Raw genomic sequence first — 17,680 nt, forward strand, 5'->3', positions numbered from 1 at the left:
TATAAAACATCTGGGTTGAACTCTGCGATCTTCTTTCCCTGAACCGCCACGATTCTGTTTCTCTGTCGGCTGAACGTGGTGGATCTCGCATCTGCCCTCACCTTTCGTGCTTCGCCTGTGCCCACTTCGTGGGTGTGAGGAAGAAACAGCAGAAGAGTCACTTTCAGTTCCCCACTTTGGGGCCCTTCACACCATTTGGCCATGCTTACAAAAATCCCAGAAAGATGAGTTGTACGATTAACCCCCAAAACCTTGCCAAGACATTCAGGAGGTGTGTGGAAGTTCATCAGAGCACAAGGCCCAATGCCCCCCAACCTTCAAAACACTCCTGAAAAACAGGCCACACTTGATCTGAATTGTTGTGGTCTTTCAAAGTCTATACAAAGTAATATGCAAGGAGACAAAGCTATTTTACCAGGCAGACAGATATTCCAAATTACTAGTTCTTAACAAGCATGGTAATACATCAGTCAAAAGCAATAAATTTAAACTTAATGAAATCTCAATTTGCCTACAGTGCATTTCACTTTGACATTTTCTATATTGCCACGGTGCTTTGATAAAGTTTTTTAAAATGCAAAGAAAGTGTCTCTAAGGCTAAAGACCAGACTTGGTGCCATTGTGGCCAAGACAGCATTACAGTACTTAAGTTTCATCACTCCATGCCCCGTGGCAGGCAAAGCCCCAGTGCTAACACAGGTTCAGTTTTCATTATCATCGTATGATTATGCATTTTACTGCATTTAACTGATAATACAACTACCAGCTCACCTTAAAAGAATTAGCTTGGAGGTTTCATTGCTTTCCAAATGGAATTCATTTGACAAACAAATGACAATTAGCCTGGTCTCCCCGTTCTGCGTCAGGATGCTTTTTGATTGAACCTAGACCAATTTACAATTTTTAAATGAGTTTAGACATTTACATTTAAAATGTCTAGAGGAAATTAGCCCTGGGACATCCAACAGCCAAAATGCTTTTTGAAGTTGATTATTATTTGATCTAGTACCCTCTACCTGTACATTTTGTTCCGACTTCAAAGTTTGGGAATATAAATGCCACCTCACCTCAAAGCACAGGGAGAAACTTAAAAGCGGTTTTGCTCATTACGTTATGCAAAGGAGCCCATATTTTAATATTCGTTTAATATGGTTAGTTAGCTTTAATGACACCAGTGTGACAGTGTCATAGTTTTGGAATCTGAAAGCGCTGATTGAAGTTTCCGGCCGCCGCTTCTATTTTTCTGCACAGAAAGGAAGCGGCCCTTTGAAGGACAGATAGGCCCCTGGGTGAGGACGCGGCGGGATAACTCGCAGATGAAGAGTTCACCTGCCCTGGCGAGGAAAGCAAAAATCGTGGCATCGGGGACCAGAGACCACTCAGCCCCAACATCCCAGTGCTGTGTGTTTGGTCAGGGTGGCCCCCGCCCCCGAGGAAACTGGGAAACCAGCATGGAAACCAGCATGGTTCTGAAATAAGCCCACTAATTTCTGGCCCAGAGAGCATTTTCTTTTTTCATCTGTCGTTGTTACTATCACCACCTTATTGTCAAATGAGGACAATGACAGCCCTTCGCCCAGTCCGCCTTGTGCAATGGCAAAGATAAAACCCAGTGCGGGGAAGGGCCGCACGTAGGGCTTATGGTATCATCAGCCCGTCCTGGATGTTATTTCTGAAAACCTGATGGTCCGTATGATCCATGACACACTCAAAGGGACCCCGGAGAGGAAAAGGCACGTGACCTGCGTGCGACAGGGCCCTGAGGAGTCCGCTGGTCTGTGTCTGACCCTGGCTTTCCTGCGCCGCCTTGGCAAGTTCACCAAAACGTTTTGGACGTCCAGTTTTGCCTCATATTACTGGACACACGCCCCATGTTTTCAAAATAATCTGGAGTTCCAAGGATTTCCCAAACGATAGCCCTGTGGACTCCCAGCCCAGCATTCGGTTTTGAGGACTGTTTTCTGTGAATAGAGTAGATGCTGAATCAAGGGAGTCCGGACATGAGGCCGCACAATAGCATCAAGAGACAAGAAAGAGTATCAGCAAAGAGTGAATTAGCCCGGGCCCAGGTGGAAAATGGCAGAAAAAGGTGGGAAACCCAGTCTCCTAACTTCGAATCCCCTGGCCTTCCCACCGTGTATTATGAATGGCAAAAAGAATGAAAAATAAGCAAGCTAAGAAACAAGTGTGGTGTTATTGTTGTTGTTTCCCTCTAGGATGGTTGGTTTGTTGCTAAAGAGATGAAACTTCCTCCAGATCCTTTCACTTTTAAACACCCCCGTCCCCTCCCACTCTCATTTTCCTTAATGAAAATGAAATCAGAGTGTCCTTGGAGTAAACTCTGTTTCGATTCCAAAACCTAACACACTAGCGCCAAAGTTTCTCCCATACACAATGTCCAGGCAATGCTAGAGACAAGCCAGGTCCTTCTTTCAAGGGTTTTTTTGTTTTCTAGTTCCTCCTGTCCGCATAGGAATTTTTATTCTTGTACTAATGGCCTGGCAACACCCGTGCTATACAGCATCCTCAGACTGTGGCTTTGAGGGCTCCAGAGTTGCCCAAAGCCCAGGCTGCACAATTGGAAACCTGCGGAGTTTTGTTACCTTGTCGCCCTCTGCTGGACAGATCCACCACGGCGCGCCTGGAAACCACGGGAAGTTTTCCCATGAAGGCTGGTGAGGTTTTCATTAAGCCAGAGTGAAGAAATTTGGTGTTTTAAGACACAAAACAGTCTTTTCTGTTAGAGCTTCTTAGACATACACTTCTCTCTATCTAGTTGTGCTGGTACACCAGTGTATCCTGCCTCTTCGATTTTAAAGCATTGCAACATTTTTTTTTTTAACATGGAGATCATTAGAGGGAAAACCATGGAGAATTTTAATGTCAATCTCCGAATGCAGGTGCTCTATGAGCCCCCGCACCGAATGCAGGTGCCACTCTGGCAGCAATGATCTGCAATGAGGGGAGAAAATAATACCAAAACAGAGCTGTCTTCATCATATTCTCACAGCATTAAGAAGTGCATACCACAGGGGGTTAAGACTGTGGGACAGACCGCAAATCCTCCTCTTATTCAAGTGTTAATACATTGAACAAGTGAAAGAGCCCCTGGGAGCGTCTGTGAAGTTACAATAATATTTGCCCTCCCTAGTGGTGGTTGTTAGGAGTTAAGGCATATAAATAACTTCAGCTAGCGCTCGGCACCTAGAAAGCACTATGGAAAGGTCGTTCCATTTCATATCTGTGCCACAACATAAGAGTTCCAAGTTCAATGCTCGGAGTAGAATAAACAGGAGTAGAAATCTTCCAGATCTTTGTTTAAGGATTCTTTTCCTTACCTTTACTCAAAGGGGAGGGGTGTCATAACTTCTAAATTGAAAATAGACACAGACCCAAGAATAGAAACAGAACTTTCAGCAAAACCTTACCCAGAGAAGTGTCTTCTTTACCTTCTCTTCAAGCAAGAAAGGGGCTATGCCATTGACAGTACTCTTTAGATTATAATTCTTGAGAAAAAGGGATAGCATTTCAGGAATTGCTGATCTCCCCTCTGCTGGACTTGGTAAAGGAAGGTTAAGTGTTGGAATAACTTTTAAGTATTAAGGTATTAAGCGCATATTAAGCAGTAAACTACCCATCCATCCACTTACTCATGCTTATTAGGTATCTTCTGTGTGTCTACAAGCCCTGGGCTAAGCAGAGAGAATATAGATGTACATAGAAAGATATGGACCCCAAAATATGGACACTTCAGACTGATGGGAAATCCTGATAGTAAACAAGTGATGAGATGTGGGTGATCTAAAAGGAGAAAGACTGGGAGCCGTGGAGTACCGCCTACCATCTGGACATCCACTTTCCAGTTTCACGTGAGATGCTTTTGCACGGAGAGCTCTCCATGCAGGGAAATGTCATCATGTTCTTTAAAAGTGAGAGAAGAGCTAAAAATCCTTATTATGGGAGGGCAGGTCTTACATTTAGGAAAACCAGCAATTGGAAAGGACGTATTTGCCCACTCAAAACACTGTGGGATCTGTGACACCAATTCAGGAATACACCAGAGCAAAGCAGTGCATTCTTATGCTCGAGGCTTCATCTATAACCGAGTAGAATTGCATTTTTCAGTGTTTAATAAAACTGCATGCCACAGCGTTGCGGAATATTCTTGAAGGGTTCTCAGAATTAAAGTGGGCTGGTAGGCTTGTGCAGGTGCTAACTCGAACACTCTTAAGGGTTGCTGAAGAATAACTGGAGATATTGCAGAACTTCCAGATGTTTTTCTTTGCCAAGAAATGGAGCATCTGTAGGTGTAAGATACAGATGTGTACATTGTATATGGTGAATCCCCTCTTTTATCAAAATTTCCAAATCACTGAAGTTATATAAGAGGGACCTTAACTGCCTGTGGTTCATCAGGCCAGGATAAATCACTGCTGTGTGAAACTGCAAGTTAAATTATTATTAGAATCTACCGTATGTTAGATTCTGCTTTTCTTTGTGTAATGAATTTCCATGGAAGGAAACAACTTGCAGTTAACATTCTTGTGTTACGGAATAAGGCCTTGGTGATGGCCTATTTTTCATCAGTGTGTGTGAAACCCCTATTTTTAGTAACTCACCTTCTGCTCTTGCTGATTTTTCTCATTCCCTTAATCTCCTGCCTCAATAACTAATCATTTTCAGGTCAAAGCTATAAACATACAGTCAAGTCGAGATGAGATACGTATGAGAAGATTATTGCTCAAGAATCTAAATCATTGGATTAAATGATCCAGATGATTTCCCAATGCTCTGCTTACACACACACATACACACACATATATATGCGTGTGTGTATGTATATATATATATATATATATGTCAAACAAGCAGCTAAATTAAAAGAAATGCCTGGCCTGATAATTGGTGTAGTCTGCAGAGACAAGAAGAAAATTGATTCAAACTCAGAGAAAATGTATTTCAGAGATTTATTCTTACAAGAAAATTTTGCAGAACTGGAAAACCTTATAATTAGGCAAAACTATTAACCTGCTAACCCTGGCAGAGCATTTAGGGTAAATTGACAGCTTTAATTTAATGTAATTTAATGAGGAGAAAAATATAAATTCATATTAGATTAGTACATCACTCAATCACTCCTTTTGGTAAATGTTTTGTGAAATTTCTGCAGAAGAGGTGTTGTTTTGTTTTGTTTTGTTTTTTCCTTTTTTAGGGCTGTACCCAGAGCATATGGAGGTTCCCAGGCTAGGGGTCAAACTGGAGTTACAGCCGCTGGCCTTACGCCACAGCTGCAGCACTGCCAGATCCAAGTCACATCTGCAACCTACACCACAGCTCACGGCAACACTGGATCCTTAACCCGCTGAGCGAGGCCAGGGATCAAACCCACAACCTCACGGTTCCTAATCAGATTCGTTTCTCCTGCACCATGACGGGAACTCCAAGAGGTTTTAATTGGAACCAAAATAAGAGATTTCTTTTATATAAAAGTTATTACGTAGCATACATATTCTTACACACACATGCACATACACATATCCCTAGAGATACATGCATGAACACGCACACGCACATAGATACTTATCCTATAGAAAGCAAAATACCCATGTACCATATAGACCTGGAAAATGGTTCAAGGCCATTACCTTTGTTGTAAACATAATAAAATAATCAAACTCCATTTAAGAAACAAGCTGTCTTTCTTCATCTTTAAAAGTCACAACCTGAACGATCTTAGAGTCTAAAATCTCACAATTAAGGTGTGTTGATTACCAGGGTAACTTGACATTTGCAGTGACATATTAAACCTCTTGGAGGTGTATTAATATTTTGATTGCACTGAATATTCTCTAATGATTCATTGCAGTGAGGCAGATGGCTGACTGGTGCCCTTCCCTGGAAACGAAACCTATGTTTCTTCATCCACACGCATAAATTACATTTGGCGATGTTGTCATAGAGATTAATAAGAGCTACGGCTTGGTAAAACTACTTCGGAAGCAAAGATAAAGAGCTGTTCCCTTCACTTGGAGGAGATTCGCGATGAAAGTGGCCATTCATGGGCCTGGAGCAGACGTCAGCCATCTCCTTCTCAGTGTGGCTGCGAGTCCCCCTCAAGGAGGAATGTAAGTGAGACCTGGGCACTCCCATTTGACAAATGCTTTTTCATGTGAAATACACGCACTCCTTTTAGCCCTGGACTGAGTTGTTTCAGATCGTTGTCTCTTCCGTAGTACAGGAAGAGAAGCTAATCTATAAGACAATGAGACTTTGCTCTGGATGCCAAAACCTACCATTATATTGTACAGAGGGGCTTCATGAATAATTCCTGGGGTCTGATCTAACATTCATCTGAATAGTTAATACAGAGCTGGGGCGTTGCCAGCATAAAGCTGACAGATTGTTTTACAACAGGGCACTGTCAAGGTGAGGACACAGCTTTTTCTCCAAGTTCTAATCTCGATCCAAGCTGAACACTAAGCTCTCTTAGTCTTGTATTTCTCCCTGACTTAGATGTCTAGGTACTGGCCACTGGGTCCCATCTTAGAAAGAAGGCACTTTAGTCAGGCAAGACAGTGGCAAATTTTTAGCTATTGCTCACATATTGGTTAATTTTACACGACTTTGTTGTAAGAAGAGCACCAAGTGTATCCTAACTATACCATTTAACTCTCAGAACCGGCCACAGACTCAGGGAAAATAATTTCAGGAACACTCCTGCAGGAATTATTAATGAGGCGATTGTGATTACTGCCTCCTGAAGCAACCAGAATAATAACAAATAAATGATCCTGTCTTCGTTTAAACGTCTCACTGACTCAAAAACATCTTTACAAGGTGCTCACCTCATGTTCAGCATTATGATAAACATTGTGGGAAATTCTTTTTAAGAGTAGGAAAAAAAAAAACCAATCAATGAACGACACAGCAAGTTTTCGTCCTATCAAGTTAGAAAAATATGGGTCGAAACAGATAATGATGCTTAGAGAGGAAGTGAGTGGGTGGCTGGGAAAGAATCTTGCGGAAGGTAGCGCTGGTGTGGGCTTGAAGGATGGTGAGAGTTTGGGCTGATGAGGAGGATCGGGAAGACATTTTTACCGATAATGTGTGAACACAATGCCACCTGGCCTGTGTAATAGTTAAGATATTTAACAATCGGTGTGATATTAAAACTCTTTAATAGTAGGTATGGTCCAGAGACCGACCGGTCTGGGTGGGCAGCACCTGCCGCCCACAGTGGCCGTGACCGTAACTGTGCAGAACAGTTGAGTATCTGCCTGGCTTGAGATGGTTCACATTTTTCTTGCCTTGTTTGTTGACTTGTCTGTTGTCTGTATCCTGCCTCTATAATGTAAGTGCACTTGCTGCACCAGAATGTTTCTGATTGTTTCTCATAAATGTCTATTCGGTGGCTGAATGTTTAAGTCACTGTACCTAAAAGTCTCAGATTAGCCCGAACAAAGCCGAGAACTCATCACTGGGGGCCGAAGATGACGTTAGACAGAGGGGCTGGGCCAAAGGATGGAGGGCTTTAATGATCAAGATTAGAAATTTGAACAACTTTCTGTGAATAGTGGCGAACCTCTGAAAATACTCCTGCGTTATTCTCCACATCAGCATTTCCAAAGTCAGTGTTACTTTCCAGACCATTAATGAGCTTTTACTCAGTGACAGGCAGTTTATGTGCATTACCTCATTCAACTCTCATAGCAACTCTCTGAAGTGGATCCTATTATTACCTCCTTGTTACGAATGGACAACTGAAGCTGAAAGATCTCCAGTCACCTGTTCAAGGTCACCTAATTACGAACCACTGCACTGTTTGCTTCTCACACAACACACACACATACACACACACTGATCGAAATGATTTTCCCAACAAAATTAAATAACACTTTAACAGGAAAAATTACCCATAATTTCAGCAGGATACCATCCTTAAAATTTCTTCTTCCTTTTTTTTGAGGGGGAGTGGCTGCTATCATTATTTTATGTAAGTGTAACTTCAGCTATTATACAGTTTTATGGTATGCTTTTATTACTTAGAGTTCTGAAGCAAAACTTTGCTGTTGCATAATTAGAATTTGTAATGGATGTTGTCTTTTTATCTCTATTTTACTTCCATTGTTGCTGTGGGTTTGTTAGCTATTATAAATGATGCTTTAGTAAATGTGTTTTCTCCACATATCACATTTTGCTGTTCTAATTACTTCCTTTGAATTAATTCCTAAGACTGATTATATTATGTCAGAGAGTATGAATATTTCGTAGATCCTGAATTGCATTGCCAAATTGTTTTCCAAGCAAGTTGTACTAACTTCTACCAATTTTAGCAATTATCGTTTGCCAATTTTACTAAAAAAATCTCACAATCATCATCTGCTATTAGTTTAATTTTTACTTAATAAAATTAAATGGCACTTTTCATTTGCATTTTTGTTGCTAGTTAATTTCAGCATTTTGAAAACCAGTATATGTATCTTGGAGTTCCCAATGCAGTACAGCGGAAAGGAATCTGACTAGGAACCATGGGTTTCAGGTTCGATCCCTGACCTCACTCAGTGAGGATCCGATGTTTCTATGAGCTGTGGTGTAGGTCATAGACTCAGCTCAGATCTGGCGTTGCTGTGACTGTGGTGTCGGCCCGAAGCTCTAGCTCCAATTCGACCCCTGGCCTGGGAACCTCCATATGCTGTGGGTGCGGCCCTAAAAAGCAAAAAATAAAAATAAAAATAATAAAAGTAAAAGTAAATAAATAAAAACTATATATGTATCTTTTCATACTTAAATTGTCAGAGCAAGGCTTTGGTCCACATCCTTTGTGGATTCTTAATATTATCTTTACAAAGTTGATTGAGATCTTTCTATGCTATAAATAATTCTACTTCAGTTTGTCATCTTTGATATGAATATTTTGTAACGGGGGCTTTAATTTTTTTTTGAGTTTCTATATGTTCACTGGAAAAGCATTTTGAAATTTCTTTGCAATTTGTTACTTTGTGTTTTCCTCAGGTATTTCAGCCTTTAGAAAGTTCTCACCCTGCCAAATGTCTGAGTCTTATTTTATTTTTGTCTGGTTTTCATGGATTTGATTTTTTTGGTTTAATTTTTTTCCCATTATTTTTGCTCTATAGGAAGGAAAGAATAAAGCAATTTTCCTCACTCTCAATATTTATTAAACGATTCTTCATTTCCTTCTTGTTTATGACACTTTATTACTTACTAATTCTTCTATTTAATTTATGGGCTTCTGTCCCATCCCACTGAGCTATTTCACTTGTTAATATTCTACTCTTCTTTTTTACTACTGCTGTTTTATAATGTGGTTTTATATCTGATGGGACTTGCTTTTTAAAAAAAAAAACATTTTTGGGATCCACACTTGCAAAATTTATTTTGGGGAGCATTTTTAGTTTCTTTTTTCCAAATAAAGTTACTTTTTTTGTTTTTTTCTAAAATAACCTGGAATTTCAAGTGAGATGGCTTTGGCATACATGTAACCTCAGGACGAAATAACACTATTGTATGTCTCATTTATTCTAATGTTTCTATACCATTTATTTTAACTTTTTATACTTCCCAATGAAGATTTCTTTATGTAATTCATTCATACCTTTTATGGTATTTCTTAAGTTTTTATATTTTTAATGTTATTGTCAACAATATCCCCCGTGTAATTTCTAATTACTTTTTGTTGGTATAAAAGAATGAAATTGATTGTTTATGGGCAATTTGTATCTAGCTAAATATATATATGCATACAAGATGTATACATTTTGTAGTACATAATATGTTATATAAAGTATATATATATGTAATTATTGCCAGAAAGAAAGACTGTAGATTAATTTTTTGGCCACCCCTGCAAGGTATGAAAGCTCCCAGGCCAGGGATTGAATCCAAGCTGGAGCTGTGACCTACACCATGGCTCAAGCAATGCTGGGTCCTTAACCTGCTGTGCCAGGCCAGGGGTCAAACCAGCATCTCCACAGAGACAAGTCAGATCATTAACCCACACACCACAATGGGAACTCCCAAAGGGCTGTCGTTTAGCTATTATAAAACCTTAACCTCAGCCATCATCTCAAAGAGCATTTCTCACCTTTCAGTTGTTTATAGCCAGAAGTCTCCCATACCAAATTATCTTAGTTATCTCATTTTGAAAATAGAGATTAGTTTTTCAATGTGGATATTAAGATTCTACTCCTTTAAAAGTTAACTAAGCTAAAATTATGGCCGTGGACTTTGGGACTCAGATCACCTATATTTTAGAGCCAACTCAAAATTTTTTCTTGAGAATATTATCACTTAGGAAAGAATTGGGTGTGTGTAACAGAGACCCAGAAAATGGTGGCTAAAACAAGTTAGTCTCATAGATTCACAAGTTTCACAGTCCTCAAGGCCCAAGCTCCTTGAAGCTGAGACCCGGTGGAATAGATGTCTGCTTCAAGACACGAGGATATATGCCTTCATCTGCATGCTCCAAAATGGCTGTTGAAGCACCAGCCATCATAACTTCCTCCCAAGTTGCAAGATGAAGGGGGAAGAAGGAGGAAAGAAAGATACACCTCTCCCATTTTAATGTGACTTTCCAGAAGTTTCACAGCTCATCGGCCATGACTTAAGTGCACAATCACATCTAGCTAGGGCAATGGAGCCTGGAAGATGTAGTCTTTTTACTCAGCAGTAATGTGTCCAACGAAAATTGGGTATTACTACTTTGAAAGAGAAGAGGAATGACCATTTGGTAGGTAACTGTCTCTGCCATACAATCTTGTTACTGACTAAACACAATTCTTAGGCCTGAAGAGAGTGACAGGTAGCAGGGTACCATCACCACCCAGAAACCTTCCATATTTCCCTAGAGTATTGAATGCTCTGTAGATGAATAGATAGGTAGGTAGGAAGGTAAACAGATGATAGATAGATAGATAGATAGATAGATAGATAGATAGATAGACAGACAGATAGACAGACAGACAGACAGAGGATAGATATGTAGATTTGGAGGAAGGGTTAAAGGAATCAATGAATTACTTGCTAAGTTGTCTCTGTGAATGAAAAGCATTCTTTAGTCTCATTTTTTCTTCCTTGAAATGTTATTCCATTGTTTCTGCCCTTATCATTTAAGAGGGAAAGGATAAAAACCTTTCCAGATTTTTCTCTTTTGTAAGCAACTTTAATTTTTGACTTGCAAACTAGCAATATCCTTTTCATGAGGCTACATTTGAATGTTGATTTCAGTCTATATCACATCAACTCCCTGAGCCGTCTCAATTTCCAATCTCATGCATATATATATTGTCTGTCATCCTCAAAAAATTTCCTTTTTTTTTTTTTGGCCTTTTCTTGAGCCGCTCCCGCAGCATATGGAGGTTCCCAAGCTAGGGGTCAAATCAAAGCTGTAGCCACCGGCCTACACCAGAGCCACAGCAACACAGGATCCAAGCCACGTCTGAGACCCACACCACAGCTCATGGCAATGCCGGATCCTTAACCCACTGAGGAAGGCCAGGGATCGAACCCACAACCTCATGGTTCCTAGTTGGATTCTTTAACCACTGCGCCACGATGGGAACTCCCCATCCTCAAAAATTTCTGTTACTCAACTGTTGGGTCTAGCCTCTGTCCTCCAGTTCTGTCATTCCTTAACTATACAGTCAGTTTATCTTCTATTTTACTGATCTGATTTTAGTATTTTCATCCTGATTTTTGTTACTTCCAATGATAGGCTAGTGTTCTGCTTTCTTTTTTCCCTCCATTTCTTGCTTTTCTTTCTTCTTTTCTCCCTCTCTCCTTCCTTCCTTCCCTGTCTCTCTTTCTTCCCATATCAGGCTGCACACATTTAATAACTTCCTGTTACCTCCTTGAATATAAACCCCAGCCATTCTCAGAAATATTTTGGTTCCTCTGATGAACATGTATTTCAGATGTACTCTTCCTTCACATTGCAAACCTACTTTCAAAACTCCTTTTAAATGTTCATTCATGCATTCTTAAATTTCACCCACCAAACTTTGTTGAAACTTCTGAAAGTAGCCTATGGTTCAGATAAAGATGGTTGATGAAACTTAAGGAAGATTCCTGTTGTTCCTATTTGATCAACATTGCAAACATGTCCCTCTAAAGGAGATTTGTGTAAAGGGCTGGTAAGGAGTTAAAGCATAGGATGGATAAGGAGGAATGACTGGAGGCAAGAGAACCATTAGCAAGTTTTGCAAGGAACTGTGTCTGTATCAGTATGAGCTTAGATTAGGGTAACGGTGGAACAGACCAAAAGAAAAAGCTGGCCATGAGAGAGATACATTCTAATTGACTTCATTCAAATCAGATGTTCTGCAGTATACACTAAATAAATGCACCTTCTGTCAGGTCATTTGTCTGTCATTTGTCATTGAACAAATTCAAAATGCTGACTCACAGCCATCACTTCTCTTGGGCAGTCATGACAATCAGAACTGGTTCGGGGCACAAAGAGAGAACACATTTCCCCCCAAGAAAAATCTCTAAGAGCTGCCTTTTCATCAGCTCTCTCTGGGCAAGGCTCCGTGTCATCCAGGCAGCACAGCTCGACCTGATGATCTGATTAGGGCTGAGTGGCAGGAAAGTGAGGTGGCCACACTTCCCAGCCCCAGTGTATTGCAAGCCCCCCATTCACCCCTCATCCGTACTTGATTGTTAAAAGCAAAACTACAAGAATAGAGTTGATTCTTCCTTTCCCATTACTGACATCGTTTTGGAGTTGTTGGGTCTCCTGAGATGTGTTCTGGAAAGATCCTGCAAAGAGGCGTGAGAGGCCTGCCTGCTCTGAAGAGTGACGAAAATGTAAATTTCAGTAATCTCCCGAGTGAAGCAGACATATTTCACCAAGGCCAGATTAATTTAGCAGCTACATTTCCATTCCTGCAAGCGCTTAAGTAGAAACAGACCTTCGAAACGGTCATAAAGGCAGAAAAGTTTCTCCAAATACATACAATGTGCAGAGGCCTTGGCCAGCAAAAAGGATCCCAACAGGCGCCCTAAAAGGTATGTGATGACACATTGCAGGAGAGAAAAAGCCTTTCCGTGTTGCAATTATTTATATAAGTATTGTGTAGGAATGCTTAAATGCAATACATCAGAGCTGTTTGGGGGTAACTAGAAGGAAAAGGTCCCAAGATCTTCTACTTCAGATGGAATTGGGAATTATGTTTATACCACTTTTGCCTGACTCTACCAATTTGACAAGTGGCCGTAAATTCCAAAGCGGTGACCTCTAACTGCTGCTCAGCAACTGACTTGTGCTGCGGCTGTATAAAAGCCACGTAATCCTCCCACTTCCTCTATTTTTTAAAAGCCCCGCTTTAAAAAGCTCATCCATGTCATAGCCTGCAGATATTTTTGAGGACCTTTATTGCGCCAGAGATGCAGACAAATATGAAGGGCCTGGTACCTGTCCTCAGGGAGATCACAGACCAGGAACCAGACTGACACCAGGAATCCACCAGGCAGGTGATGGGCCAGCGGGAATTGTAGGAAACAGAGCCGCCGATAGGAAAGAGTGGATTTGGGGAGGGGACAGGAAGCTGAGCAGGTAGGTGAGACACCAACATTCGTGCCCCTGGTCCATGCAGAGTCCTTCCTTCCCTGGTCCGTGATCCATCGCCCACTCGTCCATGAGCAATGATAGCTCTGCATTATCCTCACCTGCTGCTCAACCCTCTCTGCAACTCATTGTGGGCTCTTCCAAGTCAGGCCATGTCCTACTTGTTTTTCCCCACAGCGCCTAGCATATAATACATGCTCTGCCACTGTTTGTCCAACCAATAAATGAATGAACGGCACTTCGTCGTCAAAGTGGGAATAACTCTGCCATGTCCAATAACAGAGGAGAGATTGCTTTCCCTTCATCACATCAGTGGGAACCAATGCAAGGGTAATGCCTGCCAGAGAAGAGCTTGGTGTGTGTGTGTGTGTGTGTGTGTGTGTGTGTGTGTGTGTGTGTGTACATGTGTACATGTGTACGTGTGGAGGAGGAGGAGGAGTTTCTGGTGGATCTCTCCTCAGGAAAGAGCCAGAAGTTGAAGGGTGGAAGTCATCAGTCAGGCATACATGACTGGAGGAACTGGGCAATGGTAGGAATTTTAAAAAGCAACGAAGGATGGTAAAGATAAGAAAATAAAATGAGGTAAGCGATGACTTGGGGTGGCTGAGTACATGAATTACAAAGGGCTTTATGGGGTGTCCTGATACAAACTCTTTGGGTTGATCAGAGTCTCAAAGTAAAGGTACCAGATAAAATATGCCCCAAATATTCCATGGAATACTGTATACCAAATAAACAATCATTCCTGAAACATACATGTACTAAAATTGTTTTCACTACTTTTCTGAAATTCAAATTTAACTGGGCATCTTGTCTTGTTTAATTTGCTAAATCTGGCAATGCCGTCTTAAAGGAACAAGCATGATGGAAATAAGGATGGACAAGTCAATGGAATGAGATTGTGGAGAGTTAAATCCCATGAGCCTTCACTTGGCAACTTTATTCAGATGTTATTAGGTGATCAAGAAGTCTCTCAAAAAACAAGAACGGATTTAGTAAGATAATAAGGTGATTCTCCAGTAACAGCAACAATTGTTTTTGTTTCCCCTCCTAAGACTTTCACACCTGTGCCTAAGGATCACCTGAACTTAGGAACAACCCACTTGTGGCTTCTGTCAAGTGTCTAGTCACCAGATTCTACCTTTCAGAAGCTTAGGGAAAAGAAAACCTTTCTTCTGTCTCTCCTGTGAGAAACAAGGGACTGAATGAAATTTCCACATGGTGGGGTGGGTGTACCTGAGGGGACATTTGGCTGCAAAACCTCTCCTTAAAATCTTTTCAACAAGATTTTGTTTTACTTACATAACAAGGCATTTGGAGAAAGAAAGCTGTCCACATTCAACAACGTCAAGACCACATACCTGAAATGCTCTCTGTGTCTGCCTCATAGCTGCAAGATGGCTGCCACAGCACCAGTCACCACATTCCTGTTCAAGGCAGGAAGAAAGAGAAGAAGATAGAACCATTCAACTGCTTCTGATCCTCTTCTTCTTTCCTTAAGGAATCGAATGGCTCCCTGATCCCTGCCTACCCCACAGACTTTTGGTTATATGTCATAAAAGACTTCTGAGTTTCTCTTAGTGGGAGACAGCTACAGAGAAGAAAGTGGGAGTGGCTGTGGGGTGGTCCAAAAAACAGTTGAAAGGAGCCCCTAACCCAGCCAGCCTTCTGGAAGGAAGAGCTCCAGGAAGCACTGAGAAGAATCCGGGCTCTGAAATCCAAACAACATTGGTTCAATTGTGGGCCCTACCCCTCACTACATATGTGCCCCTAAGCAAGGCACTTAACCTTTCTGAATACAAATAACGACAGTGACCTCAAAATGGGAGGGGAGGAGGACCAGAGATAATACATATTGAGCACTTGGTAGGGTATGTGGCAGTGGGTACACGATGAAGAATAATAATCAGTATTATTTGGAGATACCAACCAATTAGACACGAGGGCTTTTTTTTTTTTCCTATTTGGATAAAATATGCCTTCTATTAGGTATGTATTTTCCAAAATTGTGTTCCAGAGTGTGTACATTTTAGCTCTACGATTATTTGCTGTTCAACATGACCTTTATAGAATGATTAAAATAGAGACTTTGGGTTGTCTGGATTAATCATGGTCCTTCCCTACATACTCATGTCATTAGCAATATCAAAAACTATTACAAAAAGACTCTTCTGTAAGCATACAGGTTGGGGGTACTACTCTGAGTTGTAAGTTGTCCTTTCTTTCTAAAATTACACAAAAAAGATTTTTGATTCGAGGAACTGTTTAGTCTGTACATGAAACAAGTGCCATCTGGAAAGCCCTTCATTTTAAAACATATTTTATATTCAGTTTCCCACTGGAAGAAAACTATAGAACTCAAGGTAATGAAACTGGTTTCAAGGGCCAAACAATAGGATGTATGGACTCGCTGTGATGAGGTTTTATAAGATGGTCCTTGAAGGCTCTCAGCATTTACTCTATTTGACAATTGAAGCTCAAGGAACTCTTCAGAAGGATGAAAGAGAATCATATATGTTATTGCAATATTTGGATATTAAAAGTCTAAATATAGGCCGGAGAAATTAGAATAAAGTATTACACACACACACAGATGTTTAAAATTTACCAGTAATGAACGCACATGCCAGAACTTGAGAAAATGAAAGAAGAAACAGCATTAGAATCCTTTCTTATTCGTAAAAACATCTTCTATACAAGCCAATTTAATACACATGATGCAAATAGCAATGACTCGTCCAAGGAAATATTGAAATCCGTTAGGATTGCATGTGCATAATCTGATTCAACAAGTCAGTATATTTTTCTCAAAAACATAATATCTTTTCTGCATTGTGTGAGATGAAGGTTAGATTACATTGCTTGCCTGTGCAATAATTCCCACATCATAAATTCTGATGAAATTATATCAATATATAAAGCAAATGGATGTCTGACCTACCATCGTTTTCTAGTTCTCGGAGAGAGAGAGGCTGACATACAAGCAAATCCCCAGCTGCTTGGAGCGATGCTATTACAGCCTGCCTCTGCCTGGGAACTCTTATTAACTATCTTGACCAGGAGCGGCTGCTAGAGTTTGTGGTTTCTGCTCTGAATATTAAACTTGGGCATACAAGAGTCCTTATTGTGGGGAACACTTGGAAATGGTAATACAAAATTGCTTTATATTTGCGGGATTTGATTGCTTTCGATGATACAGCCCTAGCTGGTGGGCCTCTCTTGCTGCTTGTATTTCCAGATTATAAATCATTCTTTTGACAGGGTATCTGCCACAACCAGGTCTCAGTTTCCGTGGTATCATTTTTTATATTACAACTGGCAACTGCTCTTCTGGGCTGTTCATATAAGTGACACATTTTGCATAATTTATGAGAACGGGGTCAAAATCAAAGCTAATAAAAGCCTCCCCAACTTTTCTTGTACATGTCAAGGCATCTCTGGCTTTGAGTTCTGAGAGGACCGGGTCGTGAATAGAAGTTGTTAAGATTTTTGTATGGTGTTGGTAGGCGCAGTGTTTACCAATTACTGAAATGCAATATCGCAAAAGCCAATATGAAGTGAAGCCATATCCACAATTCGCCAATTCGTTTCTGATGGTCAGTCTTCAGAAGCAAAATAATATCTTAAAATTCGTGTAAAGAAATAAAAGCATTGAATGCACCCTCACACAGAAAAAAGATGGTTAGAAGTCAATGTCTCTTTCCTCTTCTAAAAACAAGGATGTTTGAACGAGACTGGTCTGCAGGCTTCCTTCCGGGTCTGATGTTTTGGTAAGGCCATAGTATTCACTGGGGGAATCAAAGTACAATGAATACAGATGACAGAGAGAAACCTTTGCTGCTTCCTTGCTGCAAACAAGTTAGACTCAGATCTAATTTTTAGGACCTAAATGAGCCTTTCCTTACCGGAACCCCTACACCAGCTCTATCACAGAAGCCCTTCCTAAAGTTACATGTTTTAACGCCCAGAATACAGCTGACTTCTGGTTGTGCCTGAGATGCCTTGGTTTTTTCTCTACGTGAATTTAGGGGGATATTAATGTGCAGGATTAACATCCAACGAGCCTAATGAGATCCGAGCAATAGTGTGAGATGC

This window comes from Phacochoerus africanus, chromosome 15, assembly GCF_016906955.1.
Source record: "Phacochoerus africanus isolate WHEZ1 chromosome 15, ROS_Pafr_v1, whole genome shotgun sequence".
NCBI lineage: Eukaryota > Metazoa > Chordata > Mammalia > Artiodactyla > Suidae > Phacochoerus > Phacochoerus africanus.